This window comes from Mobula birostris, chromosome 15 (genome assembly GCF_030028105.1).
Source record: "Mobula birostris isolate sMobBir1 chromosome 15, sMobBir1.hap1, whole genome shotgun sequence".
In the NCBI taxonomy this organism is placed as follows: domain Eukaryota; kingdom Metazoa; phylum Chordata; class Chondrichthyes; order Myliobatiformes; family Myliobatidae; genus Mobula; species Mobula birostris.
The window spans coordinates 82,329,564-82,353,557 of record NC_092384.1 but is presented as its reverse complement, the minus strand read 5'-3'; the positions used below and the strand labels follow the sequence as shown (position 1 = coordinate 82,353,557).

The window sequence follows — 23,994 nt, the reverse complement described above, 5'->3', positions numbered from 1 at the left end:
AGCTGGCCATAGTCCTCTATCCTGGGCCAGTCTTTCAAGTTGTACCCAGGTGCAGCCCATCTTTGAGGATCCTTCATCTCCCAGGGAGCTTCTGTTGGCATTTCTGTTGTACTGTTTTTTTTTACAGGATGGGTTTGCTATGTCCATGCCCACCGTTCCTCCTTTTGCAGCTGGGCTTGGGACTGTCCATGGCAGAGTTAATCATCCACACACACAATGGCTTAAAAAGCTCCTCCTGATCTGAAATAAAAACAGTGAATGCTGAATTAACTCAGCATATGTGGAAAGAAAAACAGAGTGAATGTTTCAGGTTTAAGACCCTTTATCAGAACTGAGAAAATTCCCTTTCAATGGATACTGCGTGACCTGCTGAATTTTTCCAGTAGTTTTATGTTTCTATCAGGGAAACTTCAATAAAGCTGGCCACTAATGAACTTGTATAAAAGGGTACAAATAAAGTAATTGAACATAGAGCAATACAGAAGAGTACATTCTCTTTGGCCCTCAATTTGTGTCGACCTTTTAGTCTACTCTTAAGATCAATCTAATCTTTCTCTCCCACCTAGCCCTCCAGTTTTCTTTCATCATGTGCCTCTATAAGAGTCTCTTAAATGTCCTTAATGTATTCGTTTCTATTCCCACCACTGGCAGTGCATTCTCTCTTCTGCATCCCCTCTAAAGCTTCCACATCCTTCCTATAATGAGGAAACCAGAACTGAACACAATACTCCGACTGTGGTCTGACCAGAGTTGTATAGAGCTGCAGCATTACCTTGCAGCTCTTGAACTCAGTTCCCTGAACTAATAAAGGCCAACAACCATACGTCTTCTTAACCACCCGATCAACTTGTGGCAGCTTTAAAGGATCTATAGACTTGAATGCGAAGATCCCTCTGTTTCTCCACACTGTTAGAAACCTGCCATTAACCCTGTATTATGCCTTCAAGTTTGACCTTCCAAAGTGAGTCACCTCACACTTTTCTAGATTGAACTCCATCTGCCACTTAGCCCAGCTCTGCATCCTGTCAATGTCACATTGTGTTTCTACCACAACACCACCAACCAAGAACATAAAATGCAGTAAACACTACGCATATTAGGTAGGGTCTATGCTAATGAAGTGCCTTCAGCCTGAAATGTTAACCCTGTTCCTTGCCTCAGATGCTGCCTGACCTGCTGAGTGTTTCCAGTATTTCCTGTTTGTGTTTTAGATTTCCATATCTGCAGTTTTTCAATTTTTATTTCCTGCAGTGATTCCTAGAAAAGGGACGACTAACTGCTAATAACTGTGAATCGTGAGTAGTCTTTGATTTCCCTTGATGTTCATTGGTGTCTATTTTGCTGTACTTGGTAGTCTCATCACTGGAATTCAGGCATTGGTTCTATGCTTAGACCAAGTCTTTGAGTTCTGGGGCAAATTGATGCTAGTGAAGGCCAAACTTAATGCTAGTTAAGCAGGTTACCAATGAATTAGTATTGTATGAAAGTTTAATTGAGAACACCTTATGTCAACCTCCTCACAATTGAAACTTGCATATGCTTTTCTGGTTTGGATTTGTTCTTTTTCTTTGGAAAGGGTGTATGTGGGCAACTATCTGCATATAAGATAATATTCACTTTATTTGTAATATGTACAGTGAAATGCGTTGTTTGTGTCAATGGTCAACACAGTCCGAGGATAAGGTGAGGGCAGCCCACAGTGTCGACATGCTTCCGGCACCAAAGTAGCAGGCCCACAACTTACTAACCCTAACCAGTACGTGTTTGGAATGTGGGAGGAACCTGGAGCATCCAGAGGAAACCCACGCGGTCACAGTAGATAGTAAAAACTCTCATGGACAGCGACGGGAATTGAGCTGCTGCACTATAGTGCCACGTATACATTATCACTTAGATGCCAGAGTTGTAGTGTATGGGACAGCAAACCTTCAGTACAACAGCCAGGATTTTGTTTGGTTCTGTATAACACTTGCTGTATCCAACCCATTCAGCTGTCTTTTGATAACATGAATGAATTACATTAGCTGAAGACTGATGATAAAGATCTCAGCAGGGAACCAAGGCAAATCATCCACTTCTGGCTGAATATGGCTATAAATGCTTCAGCCTTCAGCACTCTACTCTGCCTCTTATTATCACTGAGTGTGGATGCCCTTGGAATTGCCTCTAGCCATTAGCCATTGAATTGTCCACTGCCTAAAAGGTCGCTCCTCAATTTTGAGGCTGTGCCCTCAAGTTCTGGATACCCCCACCATAGGAAATATCCACTCCACTAGACCCTGTCTAGTCCTTTCAACATTCAGTAGGTTTCAATGAGATCTCCCTGCATTCTTCTAAATTCCATTGAGTACAGACCCAAAGCTGCCAAATGCTTATAGGTTAACCCCTTCATTCCTGGAATCATTTTCATGTACCTCCTCTGGACTCTCTCCAATGACAACACATACTTTCTGAGATATGGGGCCCAAAACTGTTGACAATACTCCCAAGTGCAGCCTGACTAGTGTCTTATAAAGCCTCAGCATTATCTCTTCGTTTTTATATTTTATTTCCCTTGAAATAAATGGCAACATTGCAATTGCCTTCTTAACTACAGGCTCAACCTTCTGGGAGTCTTGCACGAGGTCTCCTAGGTCCCTTTGCACCTTTAATGTTTAAATTTTCTCATCATTTAGATAATAGTCTGCACTATTATTCCTTTTGCCAGAATGCATTGTCATACATTTCCCAACACTGTGTTCCATCTGCCATTTTTTTGCTCATTCTTCCAACTTGTCTAAGTCCAGCTGCAATTGTATTGCTTCCTCGGCATTACCTATCACTCCATCTAACTTTATATCATTCGCAAACTTTGCCACAAAGCCATCAATTTCATTATCTAAATCATTGACACACAATGTGAAAAGTAACAATCTCAATACTGACCCCTGAGGAATACCATCAATCACTGGCAGCCAACCAGAGGAGGCCCCATTTATTCTCACTGGTTGCCTCCTTGCCTGTCAGCTATTCCTCTATCCATGCCAGTATCTTTCCTGTAATACCATAGGATTTTATCTTGTCAAGCAGCCTCGTGTGTGGTGCTTTATCAAATGCCTTCTGAAAATCCAAGTAAATGACATCCATTGCCTCTCGTTTGACAACCCTGCTTGTTATTTCCTCAAAGAATTCTAACAGATTTGCCAGGCAAGATTTCCCTTTACAGAAGCCATGCTGACTTAGACTTATTTTATCATTAGTGTCCAAGTACCTCGAAGCCTCATCCTTAATAATAGACTCCAACACTTTCCCAACCGCTGAGGTTAGGCTAACTGGCCTATAACTTCCTCTCTTTTGTCTTCTTCCCTTCAAGAGTGGAGTGACATTTGCAATCTTCCAGTCCTCTGGTACCATGCCAGAATCAAGTGATTCTTGAAAGATCATGACCAATGCATCCGTTATCTCTTGAGCAACTTCTCTCAGGACTCTGGGATGTAGTCCATCTGGTCAAAAGGACTTATCCACCTTAAGACCTTTGAGTTTGCCTAGCACTTTTTCTTTTGTAATAACAATGGCACTCACTCCTGCTCCCTGACACTCGCGGACCTCTAGCATACAGCTAGAGTCTTCCACAGTAAAGACTGAAGCAGAGTACTTATTAAGTTCATCTGCCATTTCTTTGTTCCCCATTACTACCTCACCGGCATCATTTTCCAGTGGTCCAATATCAACTCTCACCTGCCTTTCAGGTTGGAGAAACAACACCTTATATTCCGTCTGGGTAACCTCCAACCTGATGGCAAGAACATTGACTTCCCTAACTTCCGTTAATGCCCAACATCCCCCTTGTACCCCATCCATTATTTATTACATTTTTTTCTCTCTCTCCTTTTTCTCCCTCTGTCCCCCTCACTATACTCCTTGCCCATCCTCTGGGCTTCCCCCCTCCCCCTTTCTTTCTCCCTCGGCCTCCCGTCCCATGATCCTCTCATATCCCTTTTGCCAATCAACTTTCCAGCTCTTAGCTCCATCCCTCCCCCTCCTGTCTTCTCCTATCATTTCGGGTCTCCCCCTCCCCTTCTCACTTTCAAATCTCTTACTAGCTGTTCTTTCAGTTAGTCCTGACGAAGGGCCTCAGCCCGAAACATTAACTGTACCTCTTCCTATAGATGCTGCCTGACCTGCTGGGTTCACCGGCAATTTTTATGTGTGTTGCTTGAAATTCCAGCATCTGCAGATTTCCTTGTGTCTCACATGCCTTTTATTCATTATATAACAAAAAAACTTCTGGTATCCTGCTTTATATTATTGGCTAGTTTACCCTCATATTTCATCTTTCCCTGAAAGCTTTTTTTTAGTTGCCTTTTGTTGGATTTTAAAAGCTTCCCAGTCATCCAACTTCCCACTCACTTTTGTTACCTTATATGCCCTTTGCTTTATGCAGTCTTCAACTTCCCTGTCAGCCAAGATTTTACCTCTGTTCCACCATCATCCCTGCCAGTATCCCCCTCCAATGCACCTGGGAAAGCTCCTCTCTCATGCCTCTGTAATCTCCTTTATTCCATTGTGATACTGATACATGTGACTTGTGCTTCTCCCTCTCAAACTGCAGTATGATCACTGTCTCCTAAGTGTTCCTTTACATTAAGCTCCCTAATAAGATCTGGATTATTACACAATGCCCAGTCTAAGATGGCCTTTCCCCTAGTAGGCTTGAACACAAGCTACCTTAAAAAGCCATCTCGTAGGCACTCAACAAATTGTGATCTGACACCAACCTGATTTTCCCCAAACCCCTTGCACATTGAAGTCACCCACTACAATTGCGATATTACCCTTATTACACGCCCTTTCCAGCTCCCTTTGCAATCTCAGCCTCACATTCTGGCTACTATTTGGAGGCTTATATATGATTCCCATAATGGTTTTTTTACCCTTGCACTTTCTTAACTCCACCCACAGAGATTCGACATTCTCTGACCCTATGTCATCACTTTCTAAAGATTTAATTCCATCTCTTACCAACATAGCCTCACCACTGATTATGTCTTCCTGCCTGTCCTATCCACTCATGGGAAAGGCTTTGTGAGTTAACTCTGAGGGGAAAAATCCTGAGCTGGTCCCTAAAGCTGTCCTGTGTTGAGTTCAACATTGACTGGCAACTCCTGCGACACCGCTGGTGCCAAACTGTATCGGTCTCAGCTGTTCCTTTAGATTCATCAGCTGAGTGGAAAGAGGGAGCCTGCTGCATGGGCAACAGCTTGCTCCCCATATTGTACCGCCTTGTGTTTCAAGTGACAGCACTGCACTGACAATGCAGACAGCTAGGAGGCAACGTCCATGGTCGACCCTGACTAATAGAGGGCCTCCCTCCCATCGAATGGGACATTTTGTAAATGTAGCAAAACATTCAAATATTTATCTGTAAAGTCATAAAGTCATAATCTGAACTGCCCCCAACACACCCTTGGGATGTATTGGTTGTTACTGCGAGCGATACATTTCACTGTATGTTTTGATGTTCACATGACAAATAATAATCTTGAATCTAATGTGTTCGGTAGAGATACTTGTACATTTAAGTTGTTTGCTGAACTGGTGAGAATTACTGCTGTATTTATATTTTTAAAGAAAATCTAAACATAGCGTCCAATTTCTAGTAACCAAATTGTTATCTAGAGTCCATAATTCAAACTGACATCAGATAATTTGAAAAATGTAAGTGGTCAGTGTGGCATTTGGAAAACTTTGCAGACTTTGCTGTTGGAAGTAGGCACTGATTTGATCATGACATTTGACATGTCTGATCCTGTCCGTATCTTGCTGTTTTCCATCTGTTCATTTGATATCATAGCTTTGCTGATTGGTGCTGCTATAACATAGCATGAGGATAAAGAGCTTGACCTTTACAAGTGACATATTCCCATAGCTTCCCACTGTTCAGAGTCGCCATGTTCCATATAACACTAAAAACCTGCGTGGAGCCATTCATAGGGAAACGTCCCAAAGTACATTTACAGAAATCTGATGTCAGTAAGATCATATGTACTTTTGAGATAATGGAGCAAAATTGGGTCATTCGACCCATCAAGTCTGCTCTGCCATTCTGTCAGTTGTGGCTAATTTATTATCCCCTTTTACTGTCTCTGGAAATATGGCTTGTTAGCTCCTCACTAACAGCCATTGAATTCTGCGGTGACAACCCACCTTTCTTTGGCTTCGTACGTCTAAGGTATATACGACTTTGGTCCCGCCAAATCCGTGAGATTGGGATGTCTTGACCATCCAAACCACGGTTTGTGTGAATGCTGTGTAATTTACTGCCCTGTAATAGCCAGTCAGCATGAAATAACAGATCACGCTCTACATACATAGAAACATATAAAACCTACAGCACAATACAGGCTCTTCGGCCCACAAAGCTGTGCCGAACATGTCCCTACCTTAGAACTAGCTAGGCTTTACCCATAGCCCTCTACTTTTCTAAACTCCATGTAGCCATCCAGAGTCTCTTAAGAGACCCTATCGTTTCCGCCTCCACTGCTGCCGCCGGCAGCCCATTCCATGTACTCACCACTCTCTGTGTAAAAAAACTTACCCCTGACATCTCCTTTGTACCTACCTCCAAGCATCTTAAAACTATGCCCTCTCGTGCTAGCCATTTCAGCTCTGGGAAAAAGCCTCTGACTATCCATATGATCAATGCTCACTTCCTCATCCAGGTCATTAATAAAAATCACAAAGAATAGGGGTCCCAGAACAGATCCCTGAGGCACGCCACTTTATACAATTATCAAAATTATATTTGTGAATGTTAACTTATCCAAAGAGTTAGTAAAGAAAAGAAACAAAAGGGCCCATTATATTTAAACGGTCAAATATACACAGGTTGGAGCTCAAATCTTCCAAAAATCACATTCACCGATCCTCAGCAGACCTCTGCACCTGGGCTCCATCGAATTGCGTTTCCCCACCAGATCGAATCCTACGAACAGTTCTCTCTAGCGCCTTCTCTCTTCATCTCTCGCTGGTGTCAGTCACAAAACCGCTTCCTCAGCCTTCTCTAGAACCTTCTTCCCGTTCCATTCTCCTGATTGGATGGCCCACCTTCCTAAGCGTCCCTTATTTCCAACAGTAACCCAAACACTGCTTCTACAGAAAGACCATTACATGAAATACCCTACAACATTAGAAGTAAAACCTTTACCGGGGTGTTACACTTGACCGTCTCCCCTACCCCCACCAAAATAGTCATGTCCTCATGACTTGAAATTATACATCAACTCTTCATTAATAACACAGTCTTCAAAGGAATTTCATGATGTCAGAATCTCTGACCCATTTGTAAATTGGTAGTGACACATATCACTGGTGAAATAGGCACAATACTCTGTTCCCTCGGTGTGATATGGTTCCTGACTCTTTTATCCCATCATCTGCTTCTCAGTTTTGGACACTTTCTATCATCTTTCCCCTCTACATGGAGAGGCCTCTCCCTGTCTATTACTCATGTCTTCTGGCAAATCAGATAACCCTGTCACTTGGCTCAGATCAGCTTCCCGGTTACTTTAGAGCCCAGTCCCCTTTTCATTGTTCAGCCACAAGCCTGCCTCTCCACCCCCCAGTTTCATCACATCATAGAAAACCTACAGCACCATTCAGGCTCCTCGGCCCACAATGCTGTGCCAAGCATGTACTTACTTAGAAATTACCTAGGGTTACCATGTCAGGCGTAGGTACCCAGCGGGCAGACAACTTATGCTTCACTGGTAGCCCCAGGTTCTTTACGAGAACTGTCTCCAGGCATCAGTTGGGAGAACCTAATCTTTTGATCATCTCTCTTCTTATTTCTTTGATTCTGCTTGGTAGCAGAGACCCCTGTTAGTTCATAAGCCTTTTGCAATTCCCTCCTCATGTCAGGCACATACTTCAGATAGGTCTTCTGTGACAAATCTTCCCCACCAGTCCCAAAACAGTGGTCAACAGGCAATCTCACTTGGCGCCCAAACATTAAGTAATATGGCGAGTAGGCGAATATCCAGTAGCTTCATTCTGTGTACAGTTGTAGCAGTGGACTTAATGCCCAATATGCTAATTCTATTTTTTGTTCTTGCTGAGCTCCGGGTTCCGAGCATGTCTAGCAATGTCTGGTTGAACCTCTCTGGCTGGGGATCACCCTGAAGGTCACAAGGCGTAATCCTTGACACCAAGCATGCTCAGTAACTCATGTATGAGCCTACTCTCAAAATCCCTTCCCTGATCGCTATGTATCTGTCTGGGAAGATCATAATGAATGAAATACTTCTCCTATAACACTTTGGCCAAGGTGGCTGCCCCCTGATCCTTTGTAGGGAAGGCTTGCGCATATCTGGTGTAGCCGTCAGTAATAACCAAGACATTTGCCCTGTTGCTGGAATTGGGCTTCATGGAGAGGAAATCCATGCATACCAGATCAAGTGGCCCCGCACTCTGCAAATGGGATAAAGGAAAGGCCCTCGTAGGCAGTATCTTCCTCTGAATGCATGACTTGCTGTGCTCTTTGACCTCAGGTTTCATTTGGAACCGATCTCTGACCAATCTATAGGTCGTGTTAACCCCTAAATGAAGGGACTTCAACACAATCCTACGATACTTCTCAGGCAGAACCAACTGGAAGTGCTGAGGCCTGTCTGGAGGAGACGTGACCCAGTATAGAATCTGGTTCCTCAACTCCAGTTTGTTCCATTCTCTCAGCAGTAGTGATATGGCAGGGTGTTTCATCTTTTCAGCTTTGGCTATATCTCCTGCAACAGCTGACCAAATGGTTCCTGTACAAGGGTCATTTCACTGAGTGGCAGCCACTTCCCCTGGACTCAACTGGGGCAATTGCTTTGTATTCACTGCAGTCAGGTTGCAGTAAACTTGTGGAATGGTGTAATCAGAAGCTCCCAAATGATCCACCACTCGATTCTGCCCTTGCCTTGCCTCCCCGTGATGGAAACCTGGCACATTGCTTTAAGTCCGAGTGCAGGAACGCTCTCCTACTCTCTGTCCAGTTCCAGCTCTTCATGCGCACGTCGGGACAAATCATCTGAATCTCTGTTCCGGCTCCTTTGCTGGTCCTTCAGGCTGAAATCATAAGCAAACAATGCCGCCTACCAACAATGGCCTGTGGCATCCAATATCCTCCACTGGCATCTATACAAGGGTCATTTCCAAGCAAATTCCAGCAACAGGGCAAATGTCTTGGTTATTACTGATGGCTACACCGGATAAGCACAAGCCTTCCCTACAAAGGATCAGGGGGCAGCCACCGTGGCCAAAGTGTTACAGGAGAAGTATTTCATTCATTATGATCTTCCCAGATAGATGCATAGCAATCAGGGAAGGGATTTTGAGAGTAGGCTCAAAATCTGTAAGCAATACATATGGAAATCGGGGTCTGCAAAAACCAACGCAGGCACTTTCGTCAGCAGCTCCTTCGGCAACTGAAAGGCATCTTTACATTTTGCAACCCATCTTACTCCAAAAGGCTCTGAAGGGCTAAGATAATCTTTAGCATCCTCTCTTTTCGTCCTCCTTCCTTTTGTCCCCAAGGGAGGGTAACTGCACAGAAGCTGATTTAAAGGGTGACTCACTTCAGAGCAGGGGTCCCCAACCTTTTTTGCACAACGGACTGGTTTAATAGTGACAATATTCTTGCGGACCGACCAACCCCGGGGGTGGGGGGTGGCGGCGCTAGGGTTGCCAACTTTCTCACTCCCAAATAAGGGACAAGAGTAGCAGTCAAATACGAGACACTTGTGTTTACCCCAAGAAAGACTACCATGACCATGAAGCCTTGTGCGGGCACCCGTGTGTGCATGCGTGACTTGTGCATACATGACGTGCACATGCACGTACGTGCCGATTTTTTTTCTACAAATCGTTTTTGACGATTCTGTTCAGTGAAACTACAGAACATACATTATTTCTACTTTATATAGTCTGTGTATTTATCATATCATTCCTGCTTTTACTATATGTTAGTGTTATTTTAGGTTTTATGTGTTATTTGGTATGGTAGGTTATTTTTTGGGTCTGAGAATGCTCAAAAATTTTTCCCATATAAATTAATGGTAATTGCTTCTTTGCTTTACGCCATTTCAGCACCAAAGGTTTCATAGGAATGCTCTACCTTAGCGGGGGAAATACGGGACAAGGGCGGTCCTGTATGGGACAAACCAATTTAGCCCAGTATACAGGATATCCCGGCTATACAGGTCAGTTGGCAACCCTGGGGGGTGGGTGTTAATCACGACCGGAATATAGGTGATAAGGCAACTATAAGTCACTTATAAGTGGCTAATACGCTCAATTTTGTTTCTAAAAGGGTTTATCTAACGAATTTAATATTAAACACACAGCGCTTATTTTCCTTGCATGAATATAGTGGTAAGTCAATTATATATTTGTAAGTCACTTATAAGTCAATAGCATCATAACATTTTAAGTAACGTTTGGATATTAAACACACCGCATATTTTCCTCGTATGAGCATATAAATTCATTGCAACACACCAATATTGCTGAATCAGTGGGAGCCCTGGGCTTGTTTCCCTGCAACAAGATGGTCCCATCGAGGGGTGATGGGAGACAGCGATACTCGAAGGGGGTTCCTTATGTCCAGTCTATTCTGCAATTTAGTTTTCATTGCATTCATTGCAGAAAACCCCGCTTCGCAGAGATATGTTGGAAAGGGAAGCAACGTTTTCAGTGGCTATCTCAGGATATTTAGCATTGACTTTGATCCAGAATGCCGGCAGGAATGTTATGTCAAACATACTTTTCAGCCTGCCGTCATTTGCAAGCTTGAGGAGTTGATCTTCTTCCCGCACTGACATGGATGACGCGTGCATAATGACCTTGTGTGCGTTCAAGTTCAACAGTGGGCGTAACAGGGAATGAGGAAAGGTCCGGCTGACTTATATCGCCAATCATATCGTTTCCTCGCGGCCCGGTAGCACATGCTTTGCGGCCTGGTGGTTGGGGACAACTGCTTTAGAGTAGTCCTGCACGAACCTCCAATAGTACCCATAGAATCCAAGGAACGAGTGCAGGGCGCTCACAGTCTGGGGCCTTGGCCATGTGCTCACCGCCTCTATCTTAGACAGATCCATAGCTACTCCATTCCATGAGACTATGTACCCAACATAATTGACAGACTCCTTGTAGAACTGGCACTTGTCCAGGGAAACTGTTAACCCTTGAGCTTTTAGGTGGCCCAGCACCTTTAGTAGTCTCGCTTCATGTTCCTCCAAGTTGGACCCGAACACTGAGATCATCTAGGTATACCAACACCTCAAGCAAGTTCATATCCCCAACAGTCTTCTCCATAACATGCTGGGAAGTCGTTGGGGCTCCCGATTTTCCCTGGGGCATCTTTTCAAACTGGAAGAATCCCTGTAGACATATAAATGCCGTCTTCTCTTTGACAGCCTCACTCATAGGTATCTGATAATACCCACTCCTTAGGTCCAGTCCACCAAACCACTTCACTCCACTCAGGCAGGCCAATGCGTCCTCGATCCTCGGGATAATATACTGGTCGGGGACTGTGCGTCAGTTCAGAGTCCGAAAGTTAACACAGATTTGTACCTTACCCTTCTTCTTCCTCACCACCTCTATGGGGGATGCATAGGGACTCCTGGACTCAAGTGATGTTTCCAGCTTCCGCAGGTGCTGCTGAATGTTCTCCACCTCAGCGGGTGCCAGTGGCTGAGACCTTTCTCTGAAAGGGGTGTCCTCTGTCATTTGGATGGTGTGACGAGTACTCTTGGAACAACCCACATTAACTCAGCAGTAGAAAAGACAGCTTTGAACTTCAACATCTTTTCTGTCAATCTCCTCTTCCACCCTGCAGGAACCGGAGAGTTACCAAAGTTAAATGATTGGCTGTCAACATTTCCTTTCCAGGAGAGGGTTTCTCTGCTGTTTGTCTCACCAGAAAACTAGACATTACAGTCACTGGATAAAGCTGTGCCATCGGCATTTTGCGTCTGAGAGTGACCTCCCTCTCCGAGGTGTTCCTGACAATCAGTGTCATCCTGTTTACCTGTACAACTGATGTCTTCTGCAGGTCGGGCCTCACCAGTACCCCAGCAGATAAGTGTGACTGTTGTTCGTGGTGTTCCGGAGCATCACCAGGAGGGCCTCGGCATCAGGCATTCTGGGAAATTAGGGGTTTTCCATCACTCTTGCTACTTCCCCAGGCTGCAACATGATGGGTTTGGACTGGGTGTACCACACAGTTCCACATTTGTGCTCATCATCCAGCCTAGGACAGGTGCATACTTCCTCAAAAGCAGCTCTGAACATGGTGAATGGACAAGGTTTTCAGAAAGCTCTCTCTCCAACTTTTTCCTTGCAAGCACCCACTAGATCGTCACACTAGGAGTATTTGTTCCCACAAGAATTGAAGCTTCCCCCTTGACCGGATCCAGACAAACCAAGGACCTCAGCTACTCCCACATCTACTTCCAAAAGCTCCAGCTTCAAAGTCAAGTAACCATCAGAGAAGTGGTCATCAGCTCTAGGGTTATGAGGACACCACTGAGTGGTATCAATGGTAAATGCGTCCAATACCGGTTGTAGAAGGATCTGTACAGCAGAGTAACCTGAGAACCTGTGTCAAGTATGGCTCTAGCATAAATACCCTTGATCCATAAGGATACTGGAGCCTGGCCCCACTAAGCCTTCAGGAATAGGGTTTTTCACTTTAATGTTTTCCTTGACACATTGATTGGAACGTGATCCCTCTGAAATACCATGCCGTTCCATCACTGGGTCTCTGCGAAGTTTCCCGACTTCCCCGTCTGTTTAAGTGACTGTAGGCTCACTTTCCAGAGGTTTCCCCGTCCTTCACACAGTTCCCCCTCCTCACCACAAACAATACCAGCGATTCCCCTTTTCAAGGGACCCCGTTCAATAGCAGAACTCTGCTTAGTACACCTCATCAATGGGTCCGACTCCCTGTCATCATCTTTGTCATGCTTGGTGGCAGCACCACTGATTACAACCGAAATAGCTCAGCTCTAAAATCTGCCATGAACTCCTGTATCACCCCCGCTTGTGGGACATCAAGGGTCACTTCAGCAACAGAGGCTACTACCAAGGACTCGGCCCTGACGGAGGCCTCCTGTTCTTCCAATACATTTTCTCCTCTCTTACTTCTCTGATCAGATCAACAAACGAGGGATGAGGGCGTATCTTACAAGACATTTGGAGGCTGAAGGCGATCATGTCCTGTGACTGTGTACCCTTTGTCACTTGGTCCATCCTTAATTGATTCACCTCAGCCATTTGGATGGCCCCTGTACATCACAAACAATGCAGCTGTCTCCCTAGCCAAAAAATGTAGGTGGAAGGTTTCTCCCCCTTCTCCTGAAACATACACCATTGGGCTTCCTGTCATGCCAAAAACATTTTCTAGTGCTTGCACGTAGCCTGCAGAGCTAACTAAGGAGTTCTCTGCCTTTAAGGACCTCACTACTTCAGCAGCCGGACCTTCTAGACTCTCTACCAGTTGCTGTCTTTTCGATTATCAGAGCACTGCCACTCATCCAGCATCTGAGAGGTCTGCTCCGCCCAAGTTTCATATTCCTCCTCCTCTCCCTCGGGTTGGGCGTCACTCCGAGAACATCCTCAGCCTACAGTAACTTTGGCTCTCTGCCAGTGCACTTTGCCATTTATCCACAAAGGCCGATAGCAACCCAGAATTTTCATCCCTCACTAGAGGGCTAATTAGATCTTCCACATCACAACGCTCCTATCCCCTCGCTCTGCTCCTGTCCCCTCACAATGAGATATAGGAGCAGAATTACACCATTTAACCCATCAAGTCTGCTCTGCCATTCAGTCATGGCTGATTTATTATCCCTCTCACTGTAACCTTTGACATCCTTACTAATTAACCCTATTCTCCTTCTGAATCCTATTCTCTCTCTCTGAACTCTATACTCCAGCCTTCTCCCCTAACCTCTTATATACCTACTGCTTGTGTGTTTAAGGAAGTGATCTGAGAAATGGGTGTGTGATGTTGGGAATGAGCAGGTTTTATTCAATTGTGAGTGACATTTATTGGCACTCTAAGCCTCTGCAGTCCTGTGGGAAAAGCCTTGTTTGGAAAAGGCTTGTAGGGAATTTCATAATTTAGATCTGGTGATGATGAATGACAAGCTATTTCCAAGTTAAAGAATTTCTTTAGCCAAAGGGTGATGATCAATGAATCTGGGATTCATTGCCGCAGACATCTGTGGAGACCAAGCCATTGGGTATATTTGAAGTAGAAGTTGACAAGTTGATGATGAATAAGGGTATCAAAAGTTACAGGAGAATGGGGTAAGAGAGATAATAAATTAGCCTTAATGCAATGGCAGAGCAGACTCCATGGGCCAAAGGGACTAACTTTGCTCCAAAGTCTTATGGTCTAAGTTGAGAGGTATGTGACTTGGAGGAAAATCAGCAGTTCTCCATTACCCTGCTGCCTTTGAACCTTTTGGGAGGTAAAGATAAGGTCAGGGAGTTGGTTCTGAGTGACTGCAATGCAAATTGTACGTGGTACATGTTATGGCCATGGTATGCTGATGGGAGTGGGAGGAGGGGGTGCGAAGGGGACGAATAAATGTTTAGGGTGGTGGATCGGCACTGTGTTCCCCTGGATGCTGTTGTGCTTCTTGGGCAAGTGGAGAGTATTCCATCATGCTTCTGATTTGTAGGTGGTGGGATAGCTCTGGGAATTCAGGATGTCAATCAACAATTGACCTCTTATAGCCACAGTATTTAAGAAACAAGTCACACGCTTGTGAGATTTAATATGCAAGAATGTTGTTGTGTTGTCAGATCCACAATTCCTCAGGGTCATGGCGTGTATTTTGATTAAGTATAAGATTAGGATGTCTGGGAAATACATGTTACAGATCTCCTCTAACACGTTCCCATTTTCTGTGCAGTCATTGGGTATGCAGGTCTGGACATGGAACAACATTTCAGTTGTGTGGCTCCTTTCCAGCAGGAGTATCCTGCCAGAATGCCTCAGAACACAGTAGCCAAGCTCAGGCAAATCATCTTTCTAACACAGATTTTGAGTTCATTTTTTGCCAATTTTGTAACTATTTTCCCCACCTCACTTTCCAAAGAGACAGATTCCTTGTGATATTGAACAGTATGAGTGTGCTGTACATGTGTTAACGGTGCTGAGAGATGCATATGTGCTCAGCTAGTGACGCTGTCATGCAGTTAACATAGTCAGAATTTTGTACTTTTAAAGTCTTGCATTCTGTGAGATCTCTTCAGGTGGAGTCAGAAGAGGTGGAATTGGGGAATATCTCTAACAACCACTACTTACACTTAAACTACTTCTGAGGCCTCCATTGGTCGGTCAATCATAGATGTTGCATCCTAGCTGTCTATGTATACACAGGGCAGTATGATATGGAGAGCAAGCTGTTGACCATACAGCAGGTTTCCCCTCTCCATGCAGCTGATGAATCTAAAGAACATAGAACATAGAATAGTACAACACAGTACAGGCCCTTCGGCCCACATTGTTGTGCCGACCCTCAAACCCTGCCTCTCATATAACCCCCCACCTTAAATTCCTCCATATACCTGTCTAATAGTCTCTTAAATTTCACTAGTGTATCTGCCTCCACCACTGACTCAGGCAGTGCATTCCATGCACCAATTACTCTCTGAGTAAAAAACCTTCCTCTAATATCCCCCTTGAACTTCCCACCCCTTACGTTAAAGCCATGTCCTCTTGTATTGAGCAGTGGTGTCCTGGGGAAGAGGCACTGGCTATCCACTCTATCTATTCCTTTTAATATCTTTTGTACCTCGATGCTGTCTCCTGTCATCCTCCTTCTCTCCAAAGAGTAAAGCCCTAGCTCCTTTAATCTCTGATCATAATCCATACTGTCTAAACCAGGCAGCATCCTGGTAAATCTCCTCTGTACCCTTTCCAATGCTTCCACATCCTTCCTATAGTGAGGTGACCAGAACTGGACACAGTACTCCAAGTGTGGCCTAACCAGAGTTTTATAGAGCTACATCATTACCTTGCAACTCTTAAACTCTATCCCTCGACTTATGAAAGCTAATACCCGATAAACTTTCTTAACTACCCTATCTACCTGTGAGGCAACTTTCAGGGACCTGTGGACATGTACCCCCAGATCCCTCTGCTCCTCCACACTACCAAGTATCCTGCCATTTACTTTGTACTCTGCCTTGGAGTTTGTCCTTCCAAAGCGTACCACCTCACACTTCTCCGGGTTGAACTCCATCTGCCACTTCTCAGCCCACTTCTGCAACCTATCAATGTCTCTCTGCAATCTTCGACAATCCTCTACACTATCTACAACACCACCAACCTTTGTGTCGTCTGCAAACTTGCCAACCCACCCTTCTACCCCCACACCAGGTGGTTAATAAAAATCACGAAAAGTAGAGGTCCCAGAACAGATCCTTGTGGGACACCACTAGTCACAACCCTCCAATCCAAATGTACTCCTTCCACCACCACCCTCTGCCTTCTGCAGGTAAGCCAGCTTTGAATCCACCTGGCCAAACTTCCCTGGATCCCATGCCTTCTGACTTTCTGAATAAGCCTAGCATGTGGAACCTTGTCAAATGCCTTACTAAAATCCATGTAGATCACATCCACTGCACTACCCTCATCTGTATGCCTGGTCACCTCCTCAAAGAACTCTATCAGGCTTGTTAGACATGACCTGCCCTTCACAAAGCCATGCTGACTGTCCCTGATCAGACCGTGATTCTCTAAATGCCCATAGATCCTATCTCTAAGAATCTTTTCCAACAGCTTTCCTACCACAGGTGTAAGGCTATGACAGACACTGATATAGTTTGGCACCTGCGACATTGCAGGACTTGCAATGGACTGCCTATGGGATTCTTGCTCCAGATATTTTCTCAGGGTTTACTCCCAGAGCTTTTGCTGCATCATGCTGTGGGGATGTTTCACTGCAGCGTGCCCTGGAAGGCTTGTGAAGATGGAGAGTAAAATGAATGCAACAGAATTTAGGGAAATCCTGGAGGAAAAACTGATGCAAGAGAACTGCATCTTGGGAGAAGATTTGTTTTCCAGCAAGACAATGACCCTAAGCATAAAGCCAAAGCTACACAGAAATGGCTTAAAAACAACGAAGTTAATGTCACTGAGTGGCCAAGTCAGAGTCTCGACCTCAATCCAATAGAGAATTTGTTGCTGGACTTGAAAAGGGCTGTTCACTCATGATCCCCATGCAATCTGACAGAGTTTGAGCAGTTTTGTAAAGAAGAATGGGGAAAATTTTCAGTGTTCAGATATGCAAAGCTGATAGAGACCTATCCACACAGACTCAAGGATGTAATTGCTGCCAAAGGTGCATCTACTAAATACTGATTTGAAGGGCTGAATAATTATGCAATGAATTATTGTCTTTTATATTTGTAATTAATTTTGATCATTTTGTAGAGATCTGTTTGCATTTTTGACATGAAAGTCTTTTTCAATTGAACAGTGTCAAAAAAACCAAATTAAATCCACTGATTCAATATTGTAAAACAATAAAAGATGAGAACTTCCAGTGGGGGTGAATATTTTTTATAGGCACTGTATCCATGCTGGCTCAGGACACTGATGGTTATAGGATAATAACATCCTGAACTTGGTGGTGTGAGACCCAAGGTCCCTGTACCTCCTGCTCAATGGTAGTAGCGAGACCAGTGAGGAAATGAGGCCTAAAGAAGGGGAGACCCTGGCAGGACCAAGCTGAGTCTTTGATTTCAACTTTAACAAAGTTATATAGAATAGAAAAATATGGTGGCAGCAGAGTTACAGAGCAAAAATTATAAATAATCTGCAAAATAAAAGACTTGCTACACCACAAATGGTGTCTCCTAATTACAGATGCCACAGTGAAAAGGCACCCAGAAGATAACCTGAAGTAATACAGACTTGGGATATTAGATTCAGTTCTGGTGCCTCACCGTAGAAAGGATGTGGAAGCTTTAGAGAGAGTGCAGGAGGGATTTACCAGGCTGCTGCATGGATTAAAGAGTATGTTTTATGAAAAGAGGTTAAGTAAGCTGGGACTTTTCTCTTTAGAGCAAAGGAGGATGAGAAGTGTATAAGATAAGACAGGGTATTCAGCCAGCACCTTTTAGTGAAGATGCAAATAGCTACTACAAGATGGCATATTTTTAAGGAGATTAGAGGAGAGGATAGGGGAGATGTCAGTGGTAATTTTATTTACACACAAAATGGTAGGTATGTGGAATGCCCAGCTAGGAGTGGTATTGGAGGCAGATACATTAAAGGCATTTAAGAGACTCTGGGATAGATGATCAAACTTTTATCCTTCTTGGGGGGAGGTGTTACATGTTACCGTTGCTTTGATTAAACATAAGCATCATTTTAAGTGCGTGGGGGATGACGTCATATAACAAACAGGGGAAGGGTTGTTCGATTCCAATCGGGAGTTTTCTGGAAATTACAGTAGCTACAACTGTGAGCTGCCAGCGGGAGAGTGAGCTGGATGGAGTTAGTTAAAGAGTCCACTGCAGCAGTGGGCGATCCTAATATTTCTCCACGTCAAGTCAAGTCACTTTTTATTGTCATTTCAACCATAACTGCTGGTACAGAACATAGTAAAAACGAGACAATGTTTTCCAGGACCATGGTGCTACATGAAACAATACAAGAACTACACTGAACTACACAAAAACTACACTAGACTATAGTCCTATTCAGGACTGCATAAAGTGCACAAAACAGTGCAGGCATTACAATAAATAATAAACAAGACAATAGGCACAGTAGAGGGCAGTAGGTTGGTGTCAGTCCAGGCTCTGGGTATTGAGGAGTCTGATGGCTTGGTGGAAGAAACTGTTACATAGTCTGGTCGTGAGAGCCCGAATGCTTCGGTGCCTTTTTCCAGCTGGCAGGAGGGAGAAGAGTTTATATGAGGGGTGCGTGGGGTCTTTCATAATGCTGTTTGCTTTGTGGATGCAGCGTGTGGTGTAAATGTCGGTGATGGCGGGAAGAGAGACCCCGATGATCTTCTCAGCTGACCTCACTATTCACTGCAGGGTCTTGCGATCTGAGATGGTGCAATTTCCGAACCAGGCAGTGATGCAGCTGCTCAGGATGCTCTGAATACAACCTCTGTAGAATGTGGTGAGGATGGGGGGGTGGTGGGAGATGGACTTTTCTCAGCCTTCACAGAAAGTTGAGATGCTGCTGGGCTTTCTTTGCTATGGAGCTGGTGCTGAGGGACCAGGTGAGATTCTCCGCCAGGTGAACACCAAGAAATCTGGTGCTGTTAACGCTCTCTATGGAGGAGTCATCGATGTTCAGCGGAGAGTGGTTGCTCTGTGTCCTCCTGAAGTCAACAACTATCTCTTTAATGGCACACAGCAAATATTGGATACTTGACTGTCACTTTGTATGATCCATACATGGATTTCTGGAGTATTCTGTGGCGACCACTTTTTGTTAATCTGAGAATGGATTTGGGTGTGTTACGTGGCGACCACTCGTGTTAAGGAGTATTCCGTGACTGTCACCTTCAGATATCCTTACGTGGATTTTGGAACTCAGACTTTACTTTGTTACTCCCGCATGGACTCCAGTTTTTAAGTGACGTCTACTCGACGTCTGGAACCTTCTGTGACTGTTGCCTTGCTTTCCCTGTGTGGTCCCCATGTGAACGTGATAATCACTTGTCCCCTGGAATTTTCCTGTGATCAACCTCTTTGTCAACTTAACGTGGATTTTAGAACCCTTTCTTGCAGGCATCTGTACCTGCTCCTGTAGTTTCGGGAAACTTCTGGTTTGCCATCCTAAGACGTGGGAAGAACTGTTTCTAAACCTCCACAACTTGTGAGCTAAGTGGCAGTAAACTGTTTCTGTCTTCTTTGTTTAGGGAAGTAATCTGTTTAATCTGTTCAAATGTCTATATTTTTGGGGTGGTATTGAAAATATATTCGTTTAATATTAAAAGCTGAGTCTGTGATCTATTGCTGCTGGTTCGTAACATCATGGATGAAAGGAAAATGGAAGGTTATTTGGGAGGGAAGTGTTACACTTATCTTGAAGTAGGGTTAAATGTTGGCACATCATGGGCCGAAGGCCTTGTACCATGCTGTAATGTTCAGTGTTTCAAGCAAAGGTGGTTGAGTCCGCAAGAAACGCAGACGAGTAACTAGTTGGGTGAAGGCATTCAATATTGTGGTGTCCTTCACCACCTCAGTGCTGTGGGTGGTGGTCACCGTGGTAATGTTTGTGGAATATAGAAAAGAATGAGTGCCAGATCACAATCAGAAATGAAGTATTGTGGGTGAGGGAGAATGGTCCCATGGAGGGGTGAGGGACCGTGAAGTCTGGCTTTTGTTGGTGGTGGGGAGTGCTCATCAGAAAGGAGGTAAGCAGAGCTGTCCCCCAGAAAGAGGAGTATAATAGGGCAGAGATGAACGCCCAGAAACTGACATGGAGAGGCAGGCAAGACGGCAAATACACCAATATCCTGCTTGTAAAAGCAATGTTGGGAGGGGGAATTAGACCTAGACCCTCGTGAAGTTTAAGGTGATGGAATACCAGACTACATGAGTGAAGGGACATGGGAGTATAGAAAGAGTGGAGAGTGTACAGCCACCAAAGGCTGTTTTCTTTGGCAGGCAGAGGAAAGTTTTGAGAGGAGAATGAAGAATGAAAATGAATCGCAAAGGCAGCGTTCCAGTTTGTTTGGCTGTTTCTGTTAATTCCCTACCAACTGGATTAAGTTCCAAGGCTTCTTCGTGCCCAGACCTGACTATCGAAACTATGATCTTGCTTGGTCTGTGGTTTGCATGGCAGTGTTTCAATTTGTGGCAGTTAATCATTCTGAATATTGAGAAACAGTGTGAGAAGAGCAAGGTTTCTGGGGTGGTGTCGGGCCCTATAGTCAGCACAGTTTAGGGTTCTGATCTAATGTCTTCTCTCCTACTATCAAACCAGTATAAGGTGCAGTAATTGCCCAGCTCTGATCCAAATGCTCAAGGTAAATTTATTATCAAAGTACACATATATGTCACCATGTGCAACACTGAGATTCATTTTCTTCTGTGCATTTATAATAAATGGAAAGAAACAAAATAGAATCAATGAAAAACCGCACACAACAGAGCAAACAACCAATGTGCAAAAGACAACAAACTGCAAGTACGAAAAGAATAAATAAATAACTAAGTACCAAGAACACAGCTAGTAGAGTCCTTAAAAGTGAGTTCATAGGTTGTGGGAATAGATTAGTGTTGGGTTGAGGGAAGTTATCCCCTGTGGGTCAAGGTTGAGAGGTAATAACTGTTCCTGAACCTGGTGGTATGGAACTTGAGGCTCCTATGCCTCCTTCCTGATGGCAGCATTGAGAAGAGAGCCTGGCCTGGATGGTGGGTGCTGTTTTCCAGTGACAGCGATCCTTGTAGATGTTCTCAGTGATGGGGAGGTCTTTAACTGATGGCAGACTGCTTCACATTACATCGCTCTGCCAGTGCTTGTCGTTGGTACGTGTTGCCTGTTATACACTGAGTTCATTACAAATGCTACAGGCCTTACAAATGGAGTCTATCGTTAAGGAAAGCTTCAATTTTGTACTGTTCATTGACCAGTGATAAGCACATAAATAGACCTCAGGAACTCTCAGTTGCAGTTTAGAAGCAGAATGGTACCATACATGCCACTCCTATTCAAGATGGCGCCACACAGAGTGGCGGTGTTGCGAGCTCTGTTCCAAATCTACAGTATACAAATTTCTACAATTTTCTTAGCATTTTCTGTTCAAGTAGCTGATAGTCACACTGATACGATAGACTGACCGTTCTGAACATCGGAAAAACAGCATTTACCCACTATGTGCCGCCTTTCCAACACTGGGAACCCCTGCTTGCGCGATCCATGGGAGACTCATCTCTTACACCGCCACTACCTCGGAAGAAGCGAGGGAGAAGGGCTGGCGTCCTGGTGAGGCTGAGGCAGCGTGCAAATTGACTGCCGCTCCCAAGTCTACTCCTGGTTAACGTTCAGTCCCTGGAAAACAAGCTTTGTGAACTGAGAGCCAGAATCTCCTGCTAGCGGGAAACCAAGGAATGTAACTTTTTGCGCTTGGTGGAGACCTGGCTGATGGAGGAGATACTGGACCACGTTATTGAGCTCTCTGGATTCTCCCTGTTCCGGGCGGACAGGAAAAACGTCTCTGGGAAGAGTAAAGGAGTAGGGGTATGCTTCATGGTCAACAGTGCTTGGTGCGACCCCCAGAACGTACATGTTCTCAAGTCCTTTTGTTCCCTAGACCTGGGATACCTGGTGCTGCTGTGCAGACCCTACTTGGCTGCCTAGGGAGTTCACGGCTGTTATCATCACAGTATCACCGCAGGCTGATACTGGCTTGGGTCTCAAGGAACTGTATAAGACCATCAACACACTGGAGACTGCGCACCCAGAGGCTGCCTTCATCATCGCCAGTAACTTTGAGTGTTGCTGACGAAAGTCACTCCGAAGTTTTGTCAGCACATCCAGGTGAGCACTTGTGGAGATAAGACACTTGACCACTGTTACACTCCCTTCCGCCACGCTTACAAAGCTCTGCTTTGCCCAGCTTTTGGAAAATCAGACCACTCTCCGAACCTGCTTTTGTTGTCGTTCAGGCAGAAGCTGAAACGAGGCGGCCATAGTTAAAACTGTCCACTGTTGGTCCGACCAATCGACCTCCATGCTGCAGGACTGCTTCGTCGACTGGAATATCTTCCATGATGAGGATGTCTCGGAGTTCATGGATGGAGTCACGTGCTTCATCCGGAAGTGCATCGACGATGTTGTCTACCGGAAGTTGGTCAGGGTCTTCCCGAACCAGAGACCCTGGATCACTAGTTCTGTGCGAGTAGCACTTACCACACGACACAGAGCTTACATTGCCGGCAATCACCAGGAGCTCACGAAAAGCAGTTACGATCTGTGCAAACCTATCAAGGCTGCAAAACAACAATACAGGGACAGAGTGAGTCAAGATTCACAACGAGTAGTACACATGACGTAGCGAGGGTTGCATACCATTGCAGACTTCAAAGCCAAACGTTGTGGTGCCACCAACATCACGGCCTCTCTCCCAGATCAGCTCAATCGCTTTTACATTCAGTTTGATGTCGCTAACTCTGAGCCTCCGAGGAGAGCCACCGCTACAATCTGCAACCTGGTCATCTCTGAGGTTGAGGCATGCAGATGTTTCCAATGAGTGGACAGTTGCAAGGCTGTGGGACCGGGCAGCATCCCAGGGTGAGTACTCAGGATGTGTGCAGCACAACTAGACATTTTTAATCTCTCCCTCTCCCAGTGTAGAGTGCCCTCCTGCTTCAAACTATCCACCATTGTCCTCGTACCAAAGAAGACCAAGGTAACATGCCTGAACAACTTGCGTCCTGTTGCACTCACCTCAATAATAAGCAAATGCTTTGCGAGGCTGGTCAGGGGTTATATCTGCAGCTGGCTGCCACCCAAACTGGACCCCCTACAATTCGCCTACTGACACAACCAATCGACAAATGACGCAATAGCCACTGCTCTACATACTGACCTTACAAATCTGGAGGAGAAGTTTGCTTACGTGATAATGCTGTTCTTGGACTACAGTTCAGCATTCAACACCATAATTCCCTCCGGGCTTGACAGGAAGCTCAGAGACCTTGGTCTTGACCCCTGCCTTGTGCAGCTGGAACCTGGACTTCCTGTCAGGTTGCCAACAGGTGGTAAGAGTGGACTCCCTCACTTCCACCTCTCTGACTCTCAACACAGAAGCCCCTCAGGTATGTGTATTAAGTCCTTTCCTTTACTCCCTGTATACGCATGACTGTAACCACCCACTGCTTTAATCTGCTAATTAAATTTGCCAATGATACTACATTGATTGACCTAATCTCAAACAATAACGAGGTGGCCTACAGGAAAGAGGTCATCTCTCTGAC

The 23,994-nt window shown here is 44.9% G+C and overlaps 1 protein-coding gene across 8 annotated transcripts in view; it reads left to right on the top strand.

Moving 5' to 3' along the window:
* The window catches only part of cebpg (CCAAT enhancer binding protein gamma), a 95,220-nt gene that overhangs the window by 42,959 nt on the left and 28,267 nt on the right, over positions 1-23,994 (top strand). For 2 of the 8 annotated variants that reach the window (XM_072280005.1, XM_072280010.1), the window contains 2 exons: positions 1,252-1,295; positions 10,108-10,220. The exons of 4 other annotated variants lie outside the window; for them this stretch is intronic. The gene's annotated coding sequence lies outside the window, so the exon portion shown is untranslated. The remainder of the gene's footprint in view (positions 1-1,251; positions 1,296-10,107; positions 10,221-23,994) is intronic. 2 more of the 8 variants (XM_072280007.1, XM_072280011.1) reach the window with 1 other exon arrangement.